The sequence below is a fragment of the Ambystoma mexicanum genome, chromosome 2q, assembly GCF_040938575.1.
Source record: "Ambystoma mexicanum isolate Mex_15411 chromosome 2q, UKY_AmexF1_1, whole genome shotgun sequence".
Lineage (NCBI taxonomy): Eukaryota > Metazoa > Chordata > Amphibia > Caudata > Ambystomatidae > Ambystoma > Ambystoma mexicanum.
The window spans coordinates 784,299,032-784,326,620 of NC_090924.1; positions in this window are offsets into that span (position 1 = coordinate 784,299,032).

Below are 27,589 nucleotides of genomic sequence, written 5' to 3' on the forward strand. Positions count from 1 at the left end.
ATCTTTACATGGAATTGCTTGGAACCCTCCTGACTCCCAACAACATCCACATTCAGCAATACACAATGACATGCAGGTCTACCTCATGATATCCTCCATCAAAGACATCCACAGGCTCAAGGCCTCCCTCACATTAATAATTATGGATGCCCAGTGCTTACCTGAAATTCAACCCCTCCAAAACTGAATGCCTACTGCTAATCAACAACACTGAACACCTGACATACAGACCTGCCTCTCAGCTATGAACCTTGAGTGATTCACACCTCAGCTGGCAACCTGTGCCAAGTCCCATGGGTTCAATATCAACAACACATCATGTTCAAACAGCACATAGCAAGGAAGACACAAACAGCCTGGTACCAACTTCCACTCCTGCAATACAATCAAGCCCTTCATTCCAGAAAACAATTTCAGATCCGCTGTCCAAGCCTTGGTCCTCTCCCACTTGGACGGTGGCAATTGCCTTTTGGATGGCCTTCCAAGTGACTACCCTAGCACTGTTGAAATGTGTCCTCCATGCTACAACAAGACTCTGAAACACCCTAACCCCATCAACTGTGCTGGCTCCCGCTGCAAGCCTGTATTATCATCAGATTGTGTTGTGTCATCTACAAGGCTGTCATTCTGAAGTCCCCTAGCTACCTCACTAAGAAACTCAGAATCTCCAGAGGCCTGTGATCCACCAGAAGTAAGTAAATGTGCAGACTTGAATTATGACATTGTAGGAAGGAAAGAACGAGAAGATAGGCCTTCTCGGTCTACACTTCAAGAATCTGAAACCCCCCTCCCCGTCATCATCAGACTTGCCCCATCACTTCTAAAGTTCAGGAAAGCACTCAAGACCTTTCTCTTCAAGGAATGGCTCCTCCATAAAACACAGGTCCACCCACTGCACTCTCCACCCTACCTGAGACACAGTGGTCTGCATCCCACCGTTTATCCTCTGGTTGCTTGTAGATCCCTTGCTGGCAATAGCCCACTCTCACATTGCCCTTTTAGCTGCTCGCTCCTTTTATATCTGCTTTCCTCACTGTATTCTTCCCCTATGATTGTAAAATGCTCTATTTCTTTCCGAAGATTGGTTTGCACTCAATAAATACCCTAATAATACCCTAATACTAAAAATGCTCAATTACACAGGGATCCACTTGGAGGACTTGTAGATATGTTTGGATAAATGCCAGGTAGTGGGATTGGTACTGTTCCAGGTGTCATTCAAGATAGATTTTTACTCACTATGGGACATCATCGCTCACATAAACATGTTTTAATTGCCACAATCCTCCCGCTCAGTCCCAATTTGAGAAATTGGACAAAAGTTGTGTATGAAAAATCAGGTGCAAAACCAGCTCTTCCAGAGTCAGGAAATCTTGTCACAACAAGGACAGTCAAAGGACATGCCACTCTGTTTTATCAAAAAGGGACAACTAAATGCAGATGAGGTACATAATGCATTAATATAACCAACGTATTAAAACAAATATATATATATAACCAACGTATGTCAAATTACAATTCTTTTATTTACTGAAGCTGGAACTTTTTCCCTGACTTTATTCTGCATTTTGGGTTTCAGAACTTTTATTGCCATGTTTCTTTAGTGCACAAAGGCTTCCTGTTTCTCAATAGGTCATGGTAGAAGTCAAATCAGCTTATTGTAGCAATATTAGATGGTATTGTAGTGGCCAGGACAGGCGTTGGCCAGAAATTGGTGTGCAAGTGTGGCCTTATAGCAGAGTTGAAATATAGATGTTCTGTGGCCCATTAAAAGGCATAGGCCACCAATGGATTGTTTTATTCTGTAAGTGCCACGTGCACTAATCATGCCCTTTTTATACCCTATACATTTGCAGGATTTCAAGCATGAGTTTGAAAACTGTTCTGCACTGGACAAGGCTGCACGGCAGGTTTTCTCCAGGATTCCTAGTGCTAACTGTATGGGCTTCACTCACACTGCACCCAACAGTTTGTTGGACAGGAACAGACCTTTGCCTTGAGGCTGTGTTGTGTTCAACCTAACTGTACCCTTTGGTTCCCCCGTCTCTCATGCCCAATGAGTTCAAACATTGTGTGTGTTGCCCCAGGAGATTTTCCTCAAACCTTCCCCTTCCCACAACCTTTGCTTATGCTCACATGGTGACTTGCAAAGTGCGAGGCCTTCAGGACTGCTCCTACATTTGAGATCAGATTTCAGTATGATGAAGACCGAGGTTAGTCATGACTTCTAGCATAGGACTCCAGAGATAACCCACAGAGCCATCAGACCAGGAGGGAACGGCACACTGACAGTGCAGATTGCACTGAACCCTACACTGATCCACCGGCATGGGAGGGACAGCAGGTCTCCACATAAAAACAAGAGTTCCCCATGTAAATACACAATGGGAGGACTAGACTCTCCAAGGTGTCAAATTTAGCAGTGCCCGTACAGGAAGAAGCAAGGGAGCTGCTAACAATGGAGACTGGAGAGTAGTCATTAAGAGACAAAACCTTGTTCTTAAAATAGATATTCAGGACCAGCCCTGTGAGCTCTGAGAGGCCACCTTTATGAGTGAACTGGGTAATTGACAATTGGGACTGGCCAAACTCTCTAATGAACAATATACTCATTTATTTGGTCTTTAACTCGAAGCAGGTAAAGTAAATATAAAATATCTATCACTAAAACACTTGGAAACACATATGTTCACAGTTGGTGACCTCAAAGTGAGATCCCCAAAATGTTAAACTAAAATCAGCTCAAATTAACACTGATAAAGAAACAGTGCATCAAAACCTTAAATCATATACTGACCTAACTATGAGTTCCCTATAATTTCAGCAGTCCCTATGAAAAGGGTAGTGTGAGCAGTCATAAAGGAATGTCGGGCTCATGTCTGCCATGTTTTTGGTTAAAGACTATTATTCAAAGAAAATGGGTTGAGAAAAGGCCTATCTGACCCTGCTCTAAGAGGAATGTCCCTGCCTAAACCAAAAACTAAGGATTGGTCTGTGTCAGGATGTCAAAACAAACCTGTCCAGTGTCAAAATGTTGTATTCTGCCCCTCACACTATGAACTATACTTAAAGGTGGACAGGGAGATGTATTTAACCTTGGAAGGTTAAGAACGAGTTTTCATAAATAATAAATGATTCAAACCAAAAGTTCTTCAGAGAAGAAGGTTCTTGGTTCCAGAGGGTAGTTCCCTTCCCCAGGATTCTTCCTTGCTCCTTGAGGATTGTTTCCATATAATAGTTCTTTGGACCTCGCTATGCCAACTGCCACACTTGTAGACAACTACTGTTCAGTTTTACAATATTGGTTTCTTCTTTCTTGTCTAACACAATCCTTTCCAATTGTCTGATATGCTCTCCTGCCATGACCTCTGATACACACACTTGACATGTCCTGGTTTAGTGTCCTGCCAGAACACTTACTGCTCGACTCGGCCGCAACCCTCCGCGAGCGCAGTGAAAAATCGCAGAAATCGGCTTTAATATTTATTTTTCGCCGCGACTGGGAAGCCAACAAGGACCCACCCAGTCATTTTGAAAAATAAAGGAGCTGAGCCCCTTTGTAGCCTCCAGACACCATCTGACACCATTGGAAGCCATGAGGCTTTGTACCTTTCCAAGATGGCCGACGCTAAGGGCACTATCTCCTCACCCTTCTGTTGCTGCACCGGAGCACCCTGATTGGCTCAGTATCCCACCAAGAAGCCAATTGGGTCTCCGGGAGGCGAGAGCCGGCCTGCGAGAGAAGGCTCGCAGAAAAGGCTCAGAACCTGACTGAGCTGACGGAGCTGCAGGCTGCAGGGCCTAATGCACTGTCTCCACCCACACTATCTATTGCTATACTTGCCTAAAAAGCCAGTCCCTGCCTATCCAGGCCCTGAGCCTATCTAGAACACCCAGGTCCTGAGCACTGGACCCTTCCCCTCGCTATTCAACAGCCTTCCTTGGAGCCCCGAGCAGGATTTAGCGGACGCTAGACTACTTACATCACCGAGGTAACCCTTCATGTAAGCACCTCCTGCCTGTAACTGTACTACCACTTTCCCCCTCTCTGAAGTACCAATTGATATTTGCATCTAAGTACATGTATTGCAACATGTTATCAATATCTAGCAACCTGCTGCATCACCTTCTGTCAATTTTACCTATTGTATTACCTTTGTAGTTGCACTTGCATTATACTGCCATCTGATAGCTGCATTTAGCCTGTTTGTGTATTGCCATCTGATAGCTGCAATTAACATGGTAGGGCATTGCCATCTGATAGCTGCATTTAGCCTGTTAGTGCATTACGGCCTCTGTGCTGTCGAGACTTAGCCATTGTTGCACACTATAACTACTTAGAAATACAACCAAAACCTAGCCGCCAGTCATTATGTGCCTGCCTTCCATAACTTATAACTCCACCTGGCTCCTTCCCCTACTCACCACCATAGCCATCACCAACGTATGCAGCCCCACCACCCAACACACACCAGCCATGACACCCATGTTTTTCATGGCACACCCTGCTAACACGTCGACTCATTGCGTGCCCCCACATAATCCCTACCTGAACTCACCTGAGCTGTGGCTAGAACACTTCGTCACTAGGCCTATGCCCAACCAACCTTGCTCAGCAACCATCAGGAATGCAAGACTGGGTTCAAGACTTCCGCGCCACACCCAGTCTCCCAAGAGGCCCTCTCAACCCTTTCAGAGCCTTCCATCTCCACAATCTCACCACAGCAGCATCACCTCACACGCACCAACAATGAACCACTTACCCAAAGCTTGCCCAGGTGCCCTGATTAAGGTCAGGCCTGAAACCATGCCTAACATAGCCCACATTCTCGACAATCCAAAAGTAACACACAACCTCAAGGGTGGTCTCATCAACGTCAGATCATTAATGACCCACGCCTCTGAAATTGCCGACATCATCACCTGCAACCAACTCGACTTCCTAGCAATTACTGAAACTTGGCTGCACAAAGCTGCTGGCCCTGCCCTAATGCTTGCTATACCCCAAACTTTACCATCTTTAGAAAAGACAGAGACATTTCCAAAGGAGGTGGCATAGCTTTTATCTGCAGAGCCAACCTTACCATCAAAGAAGTAGACAGCATTAACATGCCGTCAGCGGAAATACTCTCCCTAAAACTAGACATCTCTGCTTCACGCACCATCACGGTGCACCTTATCTACAGACCCCCTGGCCCACTAGGCACTTTTGAAGACCTAACCACCCTCTTAAACACTAATGCTAAACCAGGAAAACAAATCATTCTTTTAGGCGACTTCAACTTAGGCTACAATTACCTAAAAGACTCTAATGCCTCCACCATAGTCAATACCATCCTGGAAGCAGGCCTCACCATACGCAACAACAGCCCCACGCACTCTAAAGGCTGCACATTGGATTGGGTAGCAGACATCAACTGCGTTTCCCTCATAACGGCAATTGAACCTTGCTTATGGACTGATCACTATCTGATCTCATTGACCATTGCAGATCTTCCCCAACCTAAATCTACTAAACCATGTGCTCCTCCTGCCTACACCCGCTGCAAAAAAAATATAACACTATCAAACCTCCTCCCGCTGATCCAACCTATCACTAACCACACTAGCTTGATCACCAACCCTCAGGATCTAGCTGACCTGTACAATAACACCATCAACTCAGCGATTGTTGCCATTGCACCGCTGAAGCTCACCAAATCTAAACCTCCTGCCCATCTCAATGCCTGGTTCACGCCCATGTAAAAGCCCTACGCAAAGAGAAACGACATGCAGAAGCATGCTGGAGAAAAAACCCTTCTCCCCACAACAAAAACCTCCTTACAGACCTCTCCAATAGCTACAAAAACAAATTTTTCAGGCAAAAAAAGAGACCTTCAACGACAGTATCTGCCTGGTGACTGGTGCAGAAACATTCAAAATGCCTTATGCTACAAATATGAATCTACACACAACTGTATGAATAATAAAGCTCCTGCATACCTCACAAAGAAATTCACAAAGCACACCTCTGAACAACCTATTAGAAAGGCTCAATCAAATAGTATCAAGCTCCCCAACTTCAAATTGAAAAGAACTGGAGGGTCCAGCTTCCCAGTACTAGCAGCTCTTCTTTGGGACTCCATCCCAGATTCACTCAGAGCTACTCCTTCCTTCCATGTGTTCAAAGATAATGTCAAACTCTGGCTCCACACCAATGACTGTTAAAGCCTTAAAAGTACTGAATATTCTGTATATTTAATGTAAAATGCTTGAAACTGCATTATATCCTATTTGTAAGCTATATGACACTGTAACATAAGTAATCTCGTATATGTGAAACTATAATACTAGCAATGTATAATACCTATGTACCTGTAACCTAAGATTATACTCTGCAAGCGCCCAGTTGCTTAACGGCCCGGTGCGCTGTATAAATAAACAATACAATACAATACAACCTCTATTTTCATACACTTTAATGGCCTGGTTTGCTCTCCTGCTAGTACTTATGTTTTCACACACTTCAAGCCTTTTACTGCTCCCACAAGTCCTTATATAAGGTTGGATAACATATCCCTGTGATAAGGTATCCTTGCACTGTTCTTTAAATGTTTGCCCTTTGCACATCCAGACATTAGGAGAGGGCTTAGTGGCAATTATAATCCCGCGTTTTATTTACACTGGGCGTGCTCACCAGTCTTTGTTGGCATTAATTCAATCTTGATTCAATCTTTTGCAGTCTGCAAATGAAGGACTCCAGTCTGTTTTCTCCTTGCAGCTACCTTCTTTTCATTCACCGGTTCTCCGTGGCTTCTGCTGGACATGCTTGATTTCCTCTCGGCTTCAGTACGTGGTGCACTGCTTTTCTCCCTCTGTGAATGCCCAAAAGACCCTCACCGGCTCATGGAGTGCCTGCAATGGTTCTTCACTCTGCAGCTTCTTTCCTTTACCGGTTCTGGCTCTTTGGTTCCCTGCTCTTCAGAGTGAACTTCAGCTCTCACTCACCAGTCACAACAGCAGCTGTCAATATCTCTCAGTTTGTGCTGCTTAAATGTCCCAGGCACAGGTGTGTGCTAGGAAAGACTAGAATGCTTGTTGAGCTTGTGGTCTTTTTTACTGAATTATCTCTTCTGAGTCCCAGTATTTCTAGGATCCTGGGACCCGTAGTACATTACTGACATTTGATTTATGAACAAGCATAAAAAGGTATTTATGGATAAGTGAAGTTGTCAAAGGTGATTCTGGAAGGACGGCCCAGGCACTGCTGGTCCCCTGATAAGGAAGCCCCCAGGACACTGCAGAGACTGGCAGGATTCAAGGTCATGTTGATCAGGGAGCTGCAGGTGAGACATCACCATGAGGATGGCATAGTTTGAGGAAAGCTCTCTTAGAGCTATAGATCAGCCAGAGGAAAAGTATTCAGCTAGAAGGTAGTCAACTTGCAGGGTCCTTAGCTCCAGCACAGAACAGTGACTAGTGCAGTGGAGAGGCCTTTGCAGAGGCTTGACAGCCCATAAGGTAGCATGGAGGGATGAGGGAGGGCTCCAAAGCAGTTCTGACAAAAGGCGTATTAGGCAGGAGTCTAAACAAAGTGATCTCACCAGTCTACGGGTTGAAGCACAAATTAGGGTCTTATAAGATTGTAGTAAGAAGCAGCGGTCTTCTGCATGGGTTTATATTATTTGCGGGCTTTTCTCCAGTGGCCGATATGCGAAAACCACTGTAGCACTTATCACAACTTGATATCCCAGCCTTCCATTTATTAGGATCTCCACCAATCAATCAAGCAAGGTTTGTCTAAAAAGGATGGTCTCAATCTGAACACTTGCCCAGCAACTAACATCCCTGGCTGGAATGCGGATTCAGACAAAGTCATCCCATTCCCAGATATGCTGCACTCACTGGGAATCTAAACTGGATCTTGCAAAAGTGCATGTGTATTTCTTGACCTGAGAAAGCAGGAAGAGGCCAAAGAACAGGGCAATGCTACTTTCTATGCAAAGCTTCATCAACCCAAGACCAACATTTTCTTAAGACTGCAGACTACTTCATACCTGGTTTCACCCTTATTAGGGATCATCAGTGACTCTTACAGGACAGTGCTTCTTCATATATATTTATATATTTAAGACTATGGCATTTTCTGTAGCAAAATGCCTTAATTTTTGCTAATTTGCATATCCAAAATGCATTACTGATTGGCTCTAAACTGAATGTGAACTTTCACAGATGATTACTAGGTGAAATTGTGGCATGTGTGACATGGCTCAAATGGATTTTTCTACTTTCTCATTTCAGCTGTAATGTTTTTTCAAGCCTTTTAAACCCACCATTACTTTGCTGGTGTTTGATCAGGCTATAGTCTGCCATCTAGTTGCTGGCTCTGAGTATTACATAGTGTTTCAAATTTGAAAACAGGTTGTCGTCAGCATAGTTTTTCCTGTGACACTATCCTTATCCTGCATATACATGGACACACAATCCATCATGTTTCAACATATTGGATTATTTTTTCTGCCATTGGTTGGGAGAAATTTTGCAACAAAAACTTTGCTGAAAGATCGTGGGTTTCAATGGTCAGACTGACATTGATAAGAATAACCTGCTTCAGCAACGAGGGGTACAGTAGGGGGGGGCGAGGCAATCATAACCCATTAAACATTCTTAGACAATGCCTATTGACCTTTCCCCTCAGAATAAACTAAGGCTGCATCTAATCCCTGTGGCCCAGAAAGAAAACACCCCATTTAAATACGTGCTAGATTGAATATTCCCCTGGTGTGATAGACAGTAGGTGTGCAGTAGCGGTCTCCCCCAGAATCATGGCGAGAATTGTGGCCGGGCATGCTCGGAATTTAAGCCAAAAAACCTCAAGCAGCAATGTTTAAAGCTCTTGGAAGGATATTCCATGCAGGCAGAATCCGCACAGGACGAATTTGAAGCAGATTCTTTGGAACTCTAGGATGTGGGTTTTAGACACTGGGGTTGGAGTCAACAGCCAAACAAAGGGGTTCCAGCATCATAGGAGTTATGTGTGGTAGACTCAGACACAATATAAACAAAGCACACAAATGCGTAGTCATGCTGACAAAGGGGCTTCAAAACACATTTCCACTTCTGAAAACAAGCCAGTTTAGGAGGGTTTCCTGTAAGTAGTGAAAACACTATGGCATTGAAGCCAAAGGGCCTTCTTTATATAACTGACTTGGAAGAGGAATGGTAAGAGTAAAGCACAGATTTTGAAATTAAGATTGACTATGCAGGAGGAGCTAAAAGCCGGTCCTGGGCTGTACAAATGATACACCTCTGCTCCTGTATGCAAGTGGTAAAGCTGGTTCTGGTAAAACATTCTCAATTAAAATAATCAGCACATTTCTAAAAAAACTTAACAAACAACAACCTTTCGGTTGTAGTATCAGCCCCCACAGGTTTTGCTGCCTACAAAATAGGGGCTGTAACTTTACACCGACTACTATTCCTCCCCGTAGAACACCAACACATATTAGAATACTAAACAACATCAGCAGAAGCTGCTACTGAAGTGCACACAATTCTGAAACAAATGAAATTGCCCCAATAAATTAAGTAACCATGATTTTCAACCTCATGTTTGCTTTAATTCATCTAAGAATCCAAGAAGTCCGAAAAACCAGCTACGAATAACTGTTTGGAGGAAAACATGTTATTGTTTTCGGAGACCTCTTGCAGTTAACACCGGTAAAAGGTCAACCTATTTTCAAAACATTAGAACACAGACAATATGCTCAGTAGCATTGGAAATGTAAATCTCTGGCAACATTTTCACTGCAAAGAACTAACTCAAATCATGCATCAGTCTGCAGACCTCACCTATACCAACATTTGAAAAAAGCATTGCAACTTACTAAAGATGCAAAATCCATCATAAATAGTAGACTTATCCATGAGTGATATGGACGAAACACATCTGCTACTGATGTCATGGAACAATTAGCTCAATAAAATCACAAATCTAAAATACATGTCCTTAATGCCAACCCTTGCCTTGCAATCTGTAATCAATTCAATGAGACAATGTTGAAAAATGAAATTAGCCCATACTGCATATCTGCTCGACAGACAAACTACAAGTGCAAGGCATGACACTTCCTATGTGTCAACAAGCAACAACAACACTAAATATCTTAGAAAAATGTATCTCCAACACAGCTGGATTGGAGAAAATATTGACTTTCTGTCTAAAACCTAACCTTGAGGTAGACCAAGGTAGAACAAGGTTTAGTTAATAGAGCAATTGGTGCAGTTGTTGGCTTCCAAACATATCCACATGACAACAACATTCAGTTTGGTAATATATGCTTTGACAAACTTGCTTACGTTACACACATTGGCTGCACAATAGCACATTTCTAAAGAACTTAAACTCATTATAAAAAAATGTGGGACCCCGTGAGCCATATGGTGGATGAAGGATAACAGCTATGCAATAAGAAATACCATAAGAACTAAGCACATTGGAAAACACAATCCAATATAGTACCAATTATCTGTTTTTATGTGTTTTCTTAATGTTTTTGATCAAAGTGAGACTGTTTCTTTTATATTGTTTAACTGTATCTGTGTTTTATATCGCAAAATGTGTAAATTATATTTTGGCTAATGCCTAATAAATAAAAAAAATAAAAATAGCACATTTCCAAAGACATGTACGTACACAGAGAACAATGTTCTCTATCTCTTACATATGCTCTCACTATTTACAAATCACAAGGTCTAACTCTATATCAAGCATTGATTGACATTGGCAGCACAGTCTTTAAAGAAGGTATGAGTTACGTAGCATGTTGACGTCTGCGTACACTCAAAGTTTTATTCCTAGTTAACTTTGATACAAACAAAGTCAACGCTGACATTCCTTGCATCCTGGAATACAACAGGCTATATGCACTACACACCCCCCATTTAGAAATGTACTCTGCACCTCAGAAAAGGGAACCTTTAAAAAGAGAACTAATACAAACATAATCTATAACAGATCTCCCAACAATACTGCCAAATAAACAGCAACCAACTCCTTCTGCATCAAAGAATACAACCACATAACGGTCTAGTAGGAAGTCAAATGCACGTCTATCAGAAAACAAAGACACATATTTCTCTTCTCCAGAAAAATCTGCAGGCCCATCAAATGATACACAAACAGAACTCTCTGGTCCATTTAAATTCAGCAACACAACTGGATTAATGTGTTGTGCTAATGTAACAATCAGTCTTCTTTTTCAATTGCAATGATATGATATGATGGTTTATTTATATAATGCCTATACACAATGGGCCTCATTACGACCCTGGCGTTAACCATGGCGCTGTTAGCGCCATGGTTGATGCCAGTATTTTACCAACTCCGCCAAGGTGAATGGCGGAATTACCGCCCCATTCCAAGGTTGGCGGGCCGGTAATTCCCCATTCACCATTGGCCCTTCCCCATTCCCATTTTTGCCCCCATAGGGCTCAATGGGAATTGGGAAGGTGGTAATTACAGTACCGCAAATTGCGGTACTGTAATTACCTCGAAAGTCCCTTTGCGGGTTCCTTCCTTAACGGCTGGTAATACCAGCCGTTAACGTGAGGACCCGCAAAGGGACCTCGTAATTAGGTGGTAAGAGGTTAACGGCGCCGCCACCTTTTACGGCGCTGTTTACCCCTTACCGCCTGGGTTGTAATGAGGCCCAATGTGTTTCAAAGTGCTTCACAACAAGGGAAAATACAAAACATTCTTAGAGGTCATGAACAACAAGAATGTGAGAAAATAAAATCTATCATACTCGGGCTAGCGACATTTCAGATAGTGCAAGTGCTAAGACACAAACAGGAAGGAAATGGGAAACAGACAGGCAGCTACCATTCTAGACCTAATGACATTTCTGGTAGAGCCGGAGAAATACACAAGGTGAGAGAGGAAGAGACGGGGAGAGGAACAAAACAAGCAACTATCATACTAGGCCTGACGACATTTCAGAAAATGCTGGTGGGGGAGTGGGGGGGGGTAACAAGTAGGGATGGGGGATGATACAAACAAAGTTACTGTCCTACTAGGTCCAGGGACCATTTAGATAGAGTAAGTGCATATGATATGATATGATATGATAAGGCATTTAGCATTTATAACGTGCCTACACACAAGTGTTTCAAGGCGTGAAAAAAGTAAGAACGAGGAGAAAAGAGAGAGAAGGGGGAATGGAGAGGGAAGAGAACAAAGAATAAAACAGTGAAAAGAGAAGCAGAGGGGAGAGTGAAAACAGTTGAAGAGGCCAATCAGGCACGAAATGTTGCAAGGGAACAGCAATGTTTCAGGAAGAAAAGGTGCACAGCATGATCCGGGTCCAACCTGATTGGGTGATCCAGGGAGGGTCTTGCATGAGAGTTGAGGGGGTGAGTCCTCAGAGTGAATGTGTTCAAAGTCAATCCAAGGTTTGGCAAAGTCAATGATGGTGAACCCTTTATGAATTAAGACAACTCTAGCAAAGAATAAGGAGTGGAGCGTGGGACCAGGGGGGGCACAACCATGCAACAAGGAGGACTGAGAGGGGTGTGGGGGCACAACCATGCATCATTGCAGAATGAGGGGGGTTGGGGGCACAACCATGCATCAAGGGGACTGAGGGGGTTGGGGTGGCAACCACGCATCATGGGGGAATGAGGGGGGTGGGGGCACAACCACGCATAAGGGGGGACTGACCGGGGCTGGGGGCACAACCATGCCTCAAAGGGGACTAAATGGGTGTGGGGACACAACCATGCATCAATAGGGACTGAGGGGGGCTGGGGGGACAACCATGCATCAAGGGGGACTGAGGGGGTGGTGGCACAACCACGCATCATGGGGGACTGATGGGGGTTGGGGCACAACCACGCATCACTGGGGACTCAGGGGGGGTGGGGACACAACCACGCATAACAGGGTACTGAGGCGGTGGGGGCACAACCATGCATCACAGGGGACTGTGGGGGGTGGGGGGACAACCACACATCACAGGGACTGAGGCGGGTGGGAGCACAACCACGCATAAGGGGGGACAGACCGGGGCTGGGGGTGCAACCACGCCTCAAGGGGGACTGATGGGGTGGGGGTACAACCACACATCACGGGTAATTGAGGGGGTTTGGGGTACAACCACGCATCAAGGGGGACTGATGGGGGTGAGGGCCCAACCATGCATCACTGGGGACTCGGGGAGGCTGGGGCCACAACCACGCATATCAGGGTGCTGAGGGGTGGGGACACAACCATGCACCAAGTGGGACTGAGGGGGGTGGGGGCACAACCGCACATCACGGGGGAATCTAGGAAGCAGTGATGTGGAGTATCTGAGAGGTTTTAGGTCCATGTGTAGGCTCCTGGACTATGGCTAGACTTGAGTCACTTTCAGCAAGTCTTAACCCAAGCAGAATTCTATCACAGCTGTGTCAGAGCACACCATTGTAGCTGGCTAGAGATTTGTGATGCTTGAAAATCCGCCATAGAAATGGAGTACCAACTTTCCCCAATCTCCTTGCCTGAATTTATGTAGAAAATGGAAATTCATAGCACAAACACTCATTTTAGGCACAAAATAGCTGAAGCTGTATTTCTGCTCCATCAAGCTTTTGAATGTGAATTGGTGCTCGCCACTGAGCTGACACTAAACACCTGAATGTGGCATTTATTAAGCAATTGTTGACCATTGTAGAAAGATGGGCTGAGTGTAATGGCCGTGACTCATCTGGAAGGAGTTATTACACCGGTTGATGGTAAAGCCATTGGGTAAAGCCTATGGGCTTTCTTGAGAGTCTGACACATTCATTAAGTTGTCATTAGCTTATCTGGCACAGTGGTGAAGTGCCCGATCTGCAAACCTTGTGACGTGGTTCAACTTCTGTGGACGGCACAAACTCATAAGTTCAAAAGGAGCAGTCGATATTACTCATTTTCCCAGTCGGTGTACCTGCTGGCCGGTGGCATGGTGCACTCCCAGTCATCGGATGTAACACGTGGATTGAGGCTGGTTTCCCAGCAGAACATTAACACCCCCCCTGCGGCATCCTTCTGCTCCGTGCCAAGAAGCCCTGTGGCCCGAACTGTGGCACATGGGCAACGCATTGTTTATAATTTGGTGGGGAAGATACATGGGCAGGCGAGGCGTGTAGCGCACCATCGCCTCCCAATCAGTATTAAGTTAATGGTTTTAAGCTTCTACTTGTATACTGAACCCAGTTGACCATTAGTTAAAATGGAGTTGGAGATGGGATTCAGGAAACAGAAAAAAATCAAGGTAGAAATAAGGGAGGGGTAATGAAATGGGATCATAACCGTAGTTGTGTGAAGCTTAGAAGCAATTCCAGTGGTCAGTCAAAAGTTAAAAAGGGAACACATCACAGCTTGCTCACAGGGGGTGGGGTGTCACATATGCAGCATTCCACCCATAGGCCACATCAAAGAACGTTCACATATATACACAGAAGACACTTCAGGGTCACAGTTTGCATCACAGATAGAACCATAATATTATAGGTGAATAAAATAAACTAAGGCTACTCAATTGAATAAAGGCAAAGATGTGTATGGCAATATGTAACAGGGTTCGAAATTGAAGGGCGATGGGAGCTATTTAGCTCCTGATTCTAGCCTAGAAAAGCCTGGTTAGTTTGACACCAAACAGTTACCTTGGACTCCCAAGGCCACTTGATGCCGAACAAACATACCCATGTGAATTTAACTCTGTGCATTTGGCACAATGTATAAATAAACATTAGAACACATCGATATAATATTAAAAGCATAAGGGGTCTTTGTTACCAGCATATTTTATAAGTTTGAATTTTATGTGGGAGTTAAATTTGGAAAACGCTCTGTAATAGCTCCTCATCCCCAGTGGCAGCTCCTGGTCAATGGTTAACACAGGATACCAAGGAGCTGCTTTAATCTCTTGCTTGCTGAATCTTAATTTCAACCCCTGATGTTAATATCCATTGAGGTCAGGTTTACATAACTTTGGGGCTGGTGTAAACTGCATCTATGGTCCAGACCAGAGAGAACCACAATGTGGAAGTTATCAGGCGCAATTGTACACAACATTTATTTAAAAGGCACAGACCAGTTGTGTTTGCAAATGCTCATCCTTCATAGAAATGGCACAAATAATCCTGACAACACTTACAGTGTCTCAGGTATAAGGCAAGAATTGGAATACTGTGCCGAAATCGTAACATTTACCATAAACACACAGGAAGATCCAAAAGAAATCCTAAAGTACTTTCTACAAGTACTGGAAACCAAAAACATCCCTATGAATGAAATCTTCCAGATTTCATACATGTGGAAACATACATGCACTCTCTGTAAACATGTTTCACAAGAGCACATCCCTAATGAAAGATTTGTATATGTATCCATAGCAAATTCTGAATCCATTGCATTTCACCAACTTCTGCAGAATGCAAATCATGGCATATTATGCCCTTTTTGCAATTCAGACAATCATCCCACCATAAAAATGAACTCACATAGACAATATGTCATACTGATGCTGCTAAGGTACAATGCAGATTGTAACAAAAATAAGTGTAAACTTACAGGCTTTACACACGGCCAAGTATATATTGGAAAGAAAACCTTCATAACAATAGGTATAATATAGCACACTGGTGCTTCAACCACTTCAGGACACTATACTGCATATGTCAAAAAAGAATTGATTTGTTTGAATGTAACGACTCCTTGTTGCTCAAAAACATGTGTTACCAGCAAATCTAACAAATATCTACTTAATATTCCTTCAACCCAAATTCAGTCACTAAACTGTACCACAATTAACAGTTAGATTACGCCAGCAGTTATCTAGCTACATCCATAATACTACAAAAGTACTTTTAAAAGTCATTATAGTTAGAATATGCCAACAGGTATCTAACTACTTAAAAAATACCCTCCATTGCAAAACAGTTCAAATACGCCATCACAATTCATGTATGACGAAACGTCTTCTAAACTAGAATGTAGTTAGAGCACACCAACAGGAATCTAACTATCTTAAGCATTCCCTTAATCACAACATAGTTCAAACAAACATACAATCACACTTACACGCATATACGTGTAATAATTATTTTTGAAATCCACTATTGACTTTTTTCCCAATGACCCATTGATTATCACAGACAATCAACCAGAGATTCCAGCTTCATAACACTATGGGAATAAGTGACCATACCAAGTGTAATCAAATACATATTATATAGGCACTATTCTCATTTGTACTACAATCATACGTACCATATACAGTTCAATGATATAATTTCACCATTTACAAACACTTTATAATCCCACTACATTACCTATAAATATTATACACATATTACTATTGTGATGATTCTGGCCAAACTCCTACTACATTACCTATAATTACTATACACATATTACTACTGTGCTGGTTGTGTTATATAGTTAATTGTATAGTGGTGGTTGTGGCCACCGGCCACAACCACCACTATACAATTAACTATATAACAAGTACGTACCATTTGTTGTCAACTGATAAAATTCACCCTGACCCCCCTGCAATCGAAATAAAGTCCGCAGACACCAAAATTGACAGCAGACACTGTGTCATCTGGAAACCCTTTTTCGACCTATAGAAATAGCTCCATATCATCTTTATTCCACTCCCCTACTTACAACCACCAAATAACTCTAAATGTGTTTCCCATGCCATCTGCTCATGTCATAATCCGTGAACTACTGTAGTGTCCGCAGACTGTTACTACACCTACCCAACCTTTCACCACGTATACATATAGCCCCATATCATCTTTTTTCCACTCCACCACCACCATTTTAGGGAAAGATTGAGGTCTCAACTCCCACAGCAAGAAAGTGCATTCTCAAGCTCTGCCAATTAGCGAATGACTGAAATAAATGGATCGGTCCCTTTGGAGAATCCATTCGAACAAAGACTATTCTCCTGTCCGCGGACCTCGGCATCCAAAACAGGCCTTGAAAAATTATAAAAACTGTAGCGATCAAGTAAGGATGATACGAGCGCCTGTGGAAGGTCACAGTTTTAACTTAAGTCCCTAGAGAGGCAAAACATTGGGTTGCAAGATGTCCACACAGCCTGGTCACCGATCCAGGACATATTATGCTCACATGATGACCTCTGTGGCATTCACAATGTCATCACGAGTCCACAGACTCCCGGCATGAGCAAAGTGCTGAAGAAGTTCTAAAAACGATACAGGAATACTAACAATTGTAGAAGGTGGTGTGTAAGGGGAACATTTTGAACTTGAAATACCCTGGAGTGGATGGACATTGGATTTTAAAATGTCTATGGAGACCGGACAATTGTTGCAGACACTGCACGGTCAAGGTCAATGATGACGTTTTGCAAGTGTCCGCGACCACATCACAACGTTCATGAACCATCACATGACCAAATGACATCACGCGTACGCAATGAAATGTTTGTGACCAGACACTGACATTCACAGACTAATTACAAGCGTGCCACATGGAGCGCACATGTTCCTAGATCACAAACTGCAGTGCATATATGACATCACATGGGGCACCCACGTGGGACTGTGAACAGGCAGAGCTGTTTGCAAGCTAATTAAATGTGTGTAGCTGAGGCCACAGACTAGGTGGCACATCAGTGAACTTTTGATATCCGTGTGATGTTACTATGACAAAAATATGTGGACACAAACATATATATATATATATATATATATATATTCAGTGAAAAAACTTTGTTAAAGGGACGTTATGGTTAAGTTGCGCTACTAAAAACCTATGAAATTCAGTGAAAAAAACTTTGTTAAAGGGACGTTATGGTTAAGTTGTGCTGCTAAAAACCTATGAAATTCAGTGAAAAAACTTTGTTAAAGGGACGTTATGGTTCCAAGTAAAACCGAAAAACCCTTGAAATTTGCCAGTTATGGTAAGCTAAGCAACCATAACTCGCGCCACCACCGTGCACTGCTAAGACTAACACCCAGGACATCAAAGATGACATCACAAATGTCATTGATTACATCACTGATGACATCACATGTGTATGTACTTCTCATGAAATATGTGTAGAAGGGATTCTTATTATGTTGTGAAAAAGGTGTCAAGAATCATTGCAAGAAATATACCCTAATAAGTGCATTGAACGATGCATTGATATAAATAGCATCCTATAATGGGGTTCTATCTAGTATACTAAGCTACTCATACGGAAACATAACATTGTGTGCAGCGTACAAGATGAAGATATGATATTCGTAATGTTAATATGTTGAATAATGAAATGATAATTGTTTTCTTAATAGATTGTTGTGTACTGTGAAATATGTAATAAGAAGCTAATAAAACCCATGTATTACATAATTGCATTACTATAGACAAAACACAAAGACACACGAACACATACCAATATGGGTATATACAGGGAAAGTGAAGTTAGTAAAAAAGCATAAGTAGTAGCAGAAACAATTCATAACTTAACTGATTAGTTTCATGCAAATAAATGATTGCTCTGTTTCAAAGCTGCTATTTACCCTATGTATCTGTATCACTTAATGTGATTGGACCCTAAGGAAAGTAGTGTGAGTACAATGTATACAAATATGACCATATACAGGGAATGTACAGCCATAAAAAAAACAACAGAACTATCAGAAAGTGCTCATAAGTCTAGTGATTATCTTTATGCACAAAAAGGATTGCTGTCTTTCAAGCTTGTGTTTTCCCATATGTATATGTTTCATATTATGTGACTGTACTCTAAGGGAATTACTGTAAGAACCTACTAGAAGGATATGTCTACAAATAAAATAAAATTCTTAGTTTCTGACTGTTACTGAAGAAAACCATGTGGCCTAGATATGTCAGCAAAAGAAAAAATAGTGAGCCAGACATCTGATGTCATCAGTGATGTCATCAACAACATTTGTGATGTCATCTTTGATGTCCTGGGTGTTAGTTTTAGCAGTGCACGGTGGTGGCACGAGTTATGGTTGCTTAACTTACCGTAACTGGCGAATTTCAAGGGTTTTTCGGTTTTACTTGGAACCATAACGTCCCTTTAACAAAGTTTTTTCACTGAATTTCATAGGTTTTTAGTAGCGCAACTTAACCATAACGTCCCTTTAACAAAGTTTTTTCACTGAATTTCATAGTTTTTTAGAAGCACAACTTAACAATAATGACTTTGACTTTATATACATGTCATATGGAACTGACTAGATCTCTTCTTATGAACTTGATGTCCGCGAACTTATTTAATGTTCGCGGACATGTTCGGAGAACAATACCACTACCTAAAAACTGTGGGGGGGTGGTGGGGTATGTTTGATTGTTATATCATAATATAGGAACATTTAACAAATTCAAAAAGCAGCACACAAACACATTATATATAGTAATACATAAGAAATGTAATCCATATATGTAACACACTAACCATTCATTTAAATACAATATGTTCTGAAATGGAATATACCACAAGAACATAAATTGGCTTCCAACGTAATTACCTCACAAACACAACAGAACTGAGAACAAGACCAGACCCACTGAATACATAGGACTTATCTTACCAGAAATAGTAAGTGTACTTCATTTTACTCATATATTTATAAACTTTCTGTATTAGATTAAAAAATATATTATCTTTTTTTTTTTTTCTCACAGAAATGTCTAGTACTCTGGAATGGCTAGAGGACAATTTCCCACATGAAGAAATGTCACAAGATAGTGAAACTAATGGTAAACACTTTATAATATAAACCATTTAAATATTATTATTTTGTATACATTTAACATATATATATATATTTTTATTGTACAGAGCATAACAAAATAGAAACTACCTCCGAAGAAGCTGTTATGGAAAACACTCTTGACAACATAAAAGAAAAAATTGATTTGTTGTTGACAAATTTTAATAATTTGAAAACTTTTGTTGAAGATCATTTTAAAACAAAAACGTCATACCATTGCCCCACATGTACTTGTCCCTCCTCACCATATCCCAGTCAATTATCCCCAAACCCTCTCCATAATCCAAAACGTTTTGATGAGATTTCCATCCCTTCTTCACCTAATACCAATCATGTTGAAACCCCAAATTCTCCTGTTTTTGTTTCTGTTTCTGCCTCACCTTCTCTGTCATAAATTATTAATATATATTAAATAAAGTTTAATTTTTATATGGTATCGTGAATAGTTTCCGTTTTTTTTTAAAAAAAAACAATAAAAGTGTCCGCGGACAGTGCTAGTGTTCTGAAATGTTCGTACATAAACGAAAATGGAGGTGTCCTGAAGAACACCACACCTGTTCGTACTGTTCGCTAGCAAGTTAAAACTGTTCTAAGAACACACGTGGTGTCCTGAAATGTTCGTAAAGAAACAAAAATTAAAGTGTTCTAAAGAACACTATATCTGTCCATAATGTTCGCTATGAACTTAAAACTGTCCTAAGAACACAATTGCTGTCCTGAAATGTTCATAAATAAACGAAAATGATGTGTCCTGAACAACAGTACAACTGTTTGTAGTGTTCGCTAGCAACATGAAACTGTACTAAGAACACACGCGGTGTCCTGAATTGTTAGTAAACAAACAAAAATTAAAGTGTCCTAAAGAACACTATACCTGTCTGGTACTGTTCGCTAGCAAGTTCAAACTGTTCTAAGAACGCTATTGGTGTCCTGAAATGTTCGTACGTAAATGAAAATGGAGGTGTCCTGAAGAACACTATACCTGTGCGTAGTGTTCGCTACCCAATTGAAACTGTTCTAAGAACACAATTGGTGTCCTGAAATGTTCGTACATAAACTAAATTACACGTGTTCTGAAGAACACTATATCTGTCCTTACTGTTCGCTACCAAGTTTAAACTGTTCTAAGAACACACGCGGTGTCCTGAAATGTTCGTTTCACGTGTGACGCACTTTTAATTACTTCAGAACCCGAACAGTGTCCGTAGGACATCAATGCGCATGCGCTAACCAATCTCCGTGCACTTGGTGTCCTGCAGACAGGCGCTTCCTTCGCGGACTAGTTCGCAAACAGATCATATGACCGTGCCCACGCTCATCGTGTGTCTTGAAATGCGGACACTGTTCGTGTCCCCGAACAATTTAAAAGTACATTTTCAGTTAATCCATAATATTTTTCAATAAAATCTCACCATGGCACAAGTCCCACATAGCAATCTTGAGTTTCTATATACCTTTTGAAACTTTCCGATCCTTTTTTTGTGTTCGATCTGTCCGTGGACAGTGCGCATGTCCGTGGACCGCGCACAAGCACCCCTATAAAAGACCACGCCCAAGAGCTTATTCCCATTGTGTTTCTGGCTATTCTTCAGAACCCAGTGATTTTTGCTGCCACTTGGCTGCTGAACTGCCACTTGGTGCTGCACCTGCTTCAGGACCACCCCCGCCCCTTTCACCACCACCACCTCCTCAAGGGCCTGAAGAGGGGAACAGGAGTGAGGATGCGGAGGAGGAAGAAGAGGATGATGAGAATGAGGTAGAGGAAATCCCTACTACCCGCACTAGGCGTGAGTCTTGGGTGTGGCGGTTATTTACCATTCATGGGAATGGTCCTAAGGCTCGTGCGAACCATGTTACCTGCAATGAGTGCGAAATGATACTCAGTCGCGGGAAGCACGGTAACTACAGCTTTGGGACCACTACTATGAAGCGACACCTGAGGTCATTTCACTCTGGGGCTATTCGCAGGGTTGTACCTTGCGAAGAACGTAGCAGGTTGATTTCCTCTACTTCATCCTCTGTTTCTGATCCTGTCACCACAAGGACCACCTCTGTGGGACAGCGTCTTTCTCAAGCTGCCTCACAGGTCATACAGAATGCTGATGACCCTTACCTTTCGAGGGTCACAGTTGTATGTATGTACTGTGACACAGTACTCTGCAGGGGGGAGCGACTTCGGAGTGCTTTTGAGACTATCGTCTCAGAGCACGAGAAGACCTGCTCACTACCCAAATAAAACCCACTCTACATCTTCCTCTCTCAGGTCGCCCTTTCTTATCCCTGTGGTTGGTGTCCCCCCTTTACCCTCCTTTACCCTCCTCTCCTAGTGTGTCGTGTCTGAAAAACCAAAACAAATACAAAATTACAAAAATCAAAAAGAAATAAGGCTCTTTTCAGAGCCGCCTTTCCCAGTTAAAAAATAGAAGTGAAAATAAATGAAGCAGGGCCCTTTGTATTTTTGAGAAGTCCGTGGACAGTTCGCGAACATTAAAAAAATTGGGTTGCTACTCCATCACAAACATTGTAATTTTCTCTGGAAAGAAGTGGTGGCTCTGAAAAGAGCCTTTGGGTGGTGTTTGTAAGTCAAAAAATGTAAATGCTTAACATCTACTTCAAAATCGTTGTTGTAATTCCAAAAAAGGTTGCAATGCATTTTGTACATTCCTCAGAAAAATCTGATTGCCAGGTAAGATGGACTCCATCTCTGCGAAAAATGTATGTACTACAAAACATAATATTTTCATTGTGAAAAGAATACATGCCAAAATCTCTTAGAAAGCCACAAACAGCCTTATTAACATTGCGCCTTGCTTTTTCCATTTGTGGACCAAATGAAGAAGAACGAAGCCACATTTGTCTCTGCGCAATCCGTGAAAATATCACTTGAGAATTAGGAAACATGTCCATAACCTTCCTAAGTCCTTCTTTCATAGCAAATTGCAAAAAAATTCCAGTCACATGTCCTAAACTGTTCCCTCCACAATGAATTACAATTATGTCTGGATGTTGCTCTGTCTCCAAAGTAGCACAGAGAGGTAGCAAGTCCAACCACTTCATTCCACGTACTCCATGCCAGTGTACTTCCACATGTGGGAATCCAAGATCTACAGCTACTCCACAGCTTTCTGCATGCACCTTCAACCAATGTATCCACGAATCTCCTAAAATCCAAGCAATCTGTTTTCTGAAACACACATACATAGCTATCTTTTGTTCTCTCAGCAAAAAGAGTATCTGAGAAAATCTCTCCTGGCACAACACACCCACCAAACTTTCCTGACCAATCCCTTTCAGTGCTTATTCTCATTTGCATGACTTCTGAACCCAAAAATCCCCGGATGTAACTCCCGATGTCCGCGAACTACCGCCATGTCCGCGGACATATCGTAACATGAACAGCCCTTCTACCATTTCCACTACACTCTCTCTGCCATTCCCTAATTGGATGTACCTCAAAAATCACATGACCATGCACCAATCACATTCAAGACCTCTACATCTAACTGCATCATCATAGATCAGCACTGCAAATGTACTCTGACTCTCTCTGAGTACAAGTGTCATATCATTGGCAATCAGCATCTACCAGAAATACTGTACAAGGCTTCAAGATTTCTACTTGCAGCTCCATGCATATCAATATGCATGAACACAAACCTCAGGTATGCATATTTTCTGTATAGTAGATGAACACATTTTCAAACAGACTTTTACCTTGTAAAATCTGTAAAATGAATTTACTGTACTTTTTTCAATTTCCTAAAATCAACTATCACTTATAAACCTTTATACTTTTTACTTTCTTTATACACACACACTCAAATCATGTTAAACTAACATTTTTTAAATGAAATATATAGACTACATATATTCAAACAAAATTGCATGCAAACATAATCTATGTTTAAACCTTTATAGAAATACTTATACAATTTCATATTTTTTGTTTTTATTTATTTATTTACTTAATTACTTTAAATTAGACATGACATTGAGGCGCTATTACCTAGAACAGTTTACTTACAGAAATAGTGGTATTCCCTAATATATTATACATTTCAGAAGACATAGTAAAGATATTTTTTTTTGCTACAGTTAGTCATTCAATACAATTTGTTCATTAAGAACATATCACATGTACTGAACTGATGCAATGAATCTTATGTAAATAAATTAGTTTAATGGTTTTACAGAAGGCACTGAGGATTTCAATTAAAAAAATCAATATCTAAATTAAAAACAGTGCTATATACAAACAAAGTTACGAATTTGAAGCTTTTACAATTGCAGTGAAGACCAGTTTCCTGAAAAGAAGCAGCCGAATTCGAAGAAGAAAGAAAAACTAAGAAGTTACCTGTTAATTTTAAAAAAAAGTAAGTAAAATATCACCATAATATTTGTATTATTAATCAAATATACTATAACATTAATACAAGCTATTTTGGTTTCTAAAAATAGAGATTTTGTACCATTTTGTCCAAAAATTTCCATGTCTTAAACAGCGATTTACAGCCAGAATGGCCCACAAATTTCTATTTTTGGACACACAAATTAGCCAACTGAACCACTACAATTTTCATATTATATAACACACAACTGTTTCAATTGTATACATTAGATTTACTATTTGTACTTTTCCACACCACTAGCTTACTTTTTTTTGTCATCTGAACCCCAGTTTAGTAACACATCAATTCAAGAATACCTATCCCTACTAGTTTTAGTTCCCAATGCACAATCACACACCATTACATACATCTTTATCATCTTACTCAAACACTCATGCACACAGCACACATACATTCCAGAACACCCCAACCCATATCTTCTTTATTTTTTTCAACAGACCCTAAAGAATGCCTACCAAAAGACAAGTCCGTAGAAAGCAACGCAAAAGTAGAGCAAATGAAAATAAAGGAGTCCAACATAAGCATCCATCTCTAGCAGAATTTGTAAAAAAAGTTGAAACAAAACAGCTAATACAATCATTTAGTGAAACACAAGAAGTTTCAAGTACAACAACTTCGCTTCCTCTATCAAAATGTAAAACAAACCAAAAAACAATTAACAGAAAATCAGCTATCACTACAGATAAAACTACTTCTTCAAATTTTAATGTGGTGCAAAGTAAGCATACCAAAAAAAGTATTTTAGCCAAAATATACCGTCACAAAGTCTTTCAAAATCTTATAAAAACAGGAGAGAAATCAGGTTCAAAGCTTAAAACCTATCGTAGGAAATTAATCTTTGAAGCATTGATGGACAGTGCAATTCTTCTCAAAAGAAATGTATTAATTTTACTGTTAAACAAAATGAAACCACTAACAAAACTAATAACTAAATTACAAAAAAAGACTTCTCAATAAGCGAAATGTCAACAGAAAGAACTTCTTAAGTATCTGCGGAGGTGAATGGAATCACACTACGAGCACAGAACCATATTTTAATGAAGAAGCGTACAAACAAAAGCAAACGAATACAATTGCCATAAATAGCAGTGGTCGAGGTTATGAAAAAGTGAATAATACCATAATGGAACAAGAAGTACTCCTTACAAAAATATGCCCTGAAAACTTAGAATTACCCCTCCATTCAACTGAATCAGAACGTCTAGTGTACAAATGGCCATGCACGTCAATGTGTAACATTCCCAAACAATGTTTCAAATCTTTACACCAATTCCTCAATAAATATGTAAAAAGCAAAGACAAAATCAAAATTAAATTACTGCAAAATATAGATACCTGTCCAGTGCGCAAGTACACAGGACTACAAGGACATTCATTGGCCTGCATTACAGGACCTACTTGTAAAACCACGTTCCATGATATCAAAAGGATATCAACACATCATTCAACTATAAGAAATCTAGTCTATAAACTGTACTATGCTAAAAGTCCTGCTTTAGCACTAGCAAAGTTAATTAACATCCTTCTACATGGTACAGCAAAAGACCTACTTGAAGAAATTCACTATATCCAGAAAAAATATTTTGGAAGTGAAAGCCATTTACAGAATGAAATAGCTTTAAACCAATTAAGCAACAATTCTACACATGACAACCTTTTGCTAAACACATACAAAAAAGAAATACTAAAATTTAAAAGTACATCAGCTGAAGTACCAAACCATGTATGTGTATGTTGCCGTAGAGTTATTTATAAAAGTAACACAAAAACTGTGGACCTATCATACAAAATAGAAGACAATGAAGATTCTAAATGGTTTGAATTAGCTCCCTACCTTCAAGCAGAAAACAAATATGAAATAACTGAGCCCTTAATACTTTGCAGTTATTGCACTACAAAACTTGACAACAACCAAACTCCTTCACGTTCTATCACAAATAATTTGGAATTATACCCAGTACCAAAACCTCTACAACAACTTAATTTATATGAGAGCATCATAATTCAAACAGTACACCCATTTCAAGCAATAATACGCCTTCAACCAAAAACAGCAAAATTACCTCCCTCTGAATTGGTAAAAGGCATTCGTGGAAAAGTAGTTTATTTATCATTAAATCTAAAAGAAAATGTGTATACTCTAGGAGTGCAACGTCCAATGCAGCAATCTTTAATTATATTAGTAAATGGAGTACCTACAAAAGACAAAAAAATATGGCAACAGCTGGTAGATTTATATAAAGTTAGACAAGCCTTCCAATATCTTAAAGAGAATAATGAATATTACAAAGAAATTAATATTGAAGAAAACTTGAAAGATACAACTAAAATAATTCAAGAAACACAAGAAGCTGGTCAATTTGAGCTACTAGATCCTGCTACAATATCAAATACTTTAGACCATTATACAATTCATCCTTTGCACTGTAATGACACCATACAAGATGTACTAGAAACTTACCAAATGCGTCAAACAACAGTATCACCAATCAGTATATGGGAAAAAAGTATAGAAGCACATGCTTTTCCTCTACTCTTTCCTACTGGTATAGGAGGAAGGTATGATGATAGACCTATTCAAATATCAGCTTCAGAATACCGCTCATTACGGATGTATTCTGAAGATCCCAGATTTAGACAAAATGTGGAATACATATTCCACCTACTCTTTGAAAGTGAACTAGCAACTTTATGTTACGGAGTTGCACACATATTAAAATCAGGATCACACTTTCAAAATATGACAGCTACACAATTATTAGAGAAAGTGCAACAAAAGGATGAGGTTTTACAATCAAATATTACAAATCTATTAGCAAATAAGCGTGGTACTAAAGAGTACTGGTTTCGACGTCATGGAGATGTACGTTGTATGATCAGAAACCTTGGCCCACCCACTTGGTTTGTTACATTAAGTTGTGCAGAATATGCATGGGAAGATTTACATGATTTCCTACGCATATCAAATAAAAACAAAACAAACATAGATATTCTAACACCTGGAGAACTTTGTTCTTTGGATCCTGTTAATGTTTCAAGATATTTTCACCATCGCTTCATTGCTATGCTACATTTTATTTGTAATAAAACTGTTCCTCCCCTTGGAGAAGTGCAACACTTCTTTTGGAGAAAAGAATACCAAGCCAGAGGAGCACCACATATCCACCTGCTTTTATGGATTAAAGATGCTCCTAAATTTGGTCAAGACAGTGATGCCACTGTTTTACAGTTTATTGAAAAATATGTCACTTGTGAAATTCCATCAGAAGCCACAAATAGTGATCTTCGTGCACACATTTTACAATTTCAAAGACACAAATGTGGAAAATATTGTCGTCGCAAATACAAAAACAAAGGCAAATACTACACCAAATGCCGATTTGGTTTCCCTAGACCAGTTACAAATACAG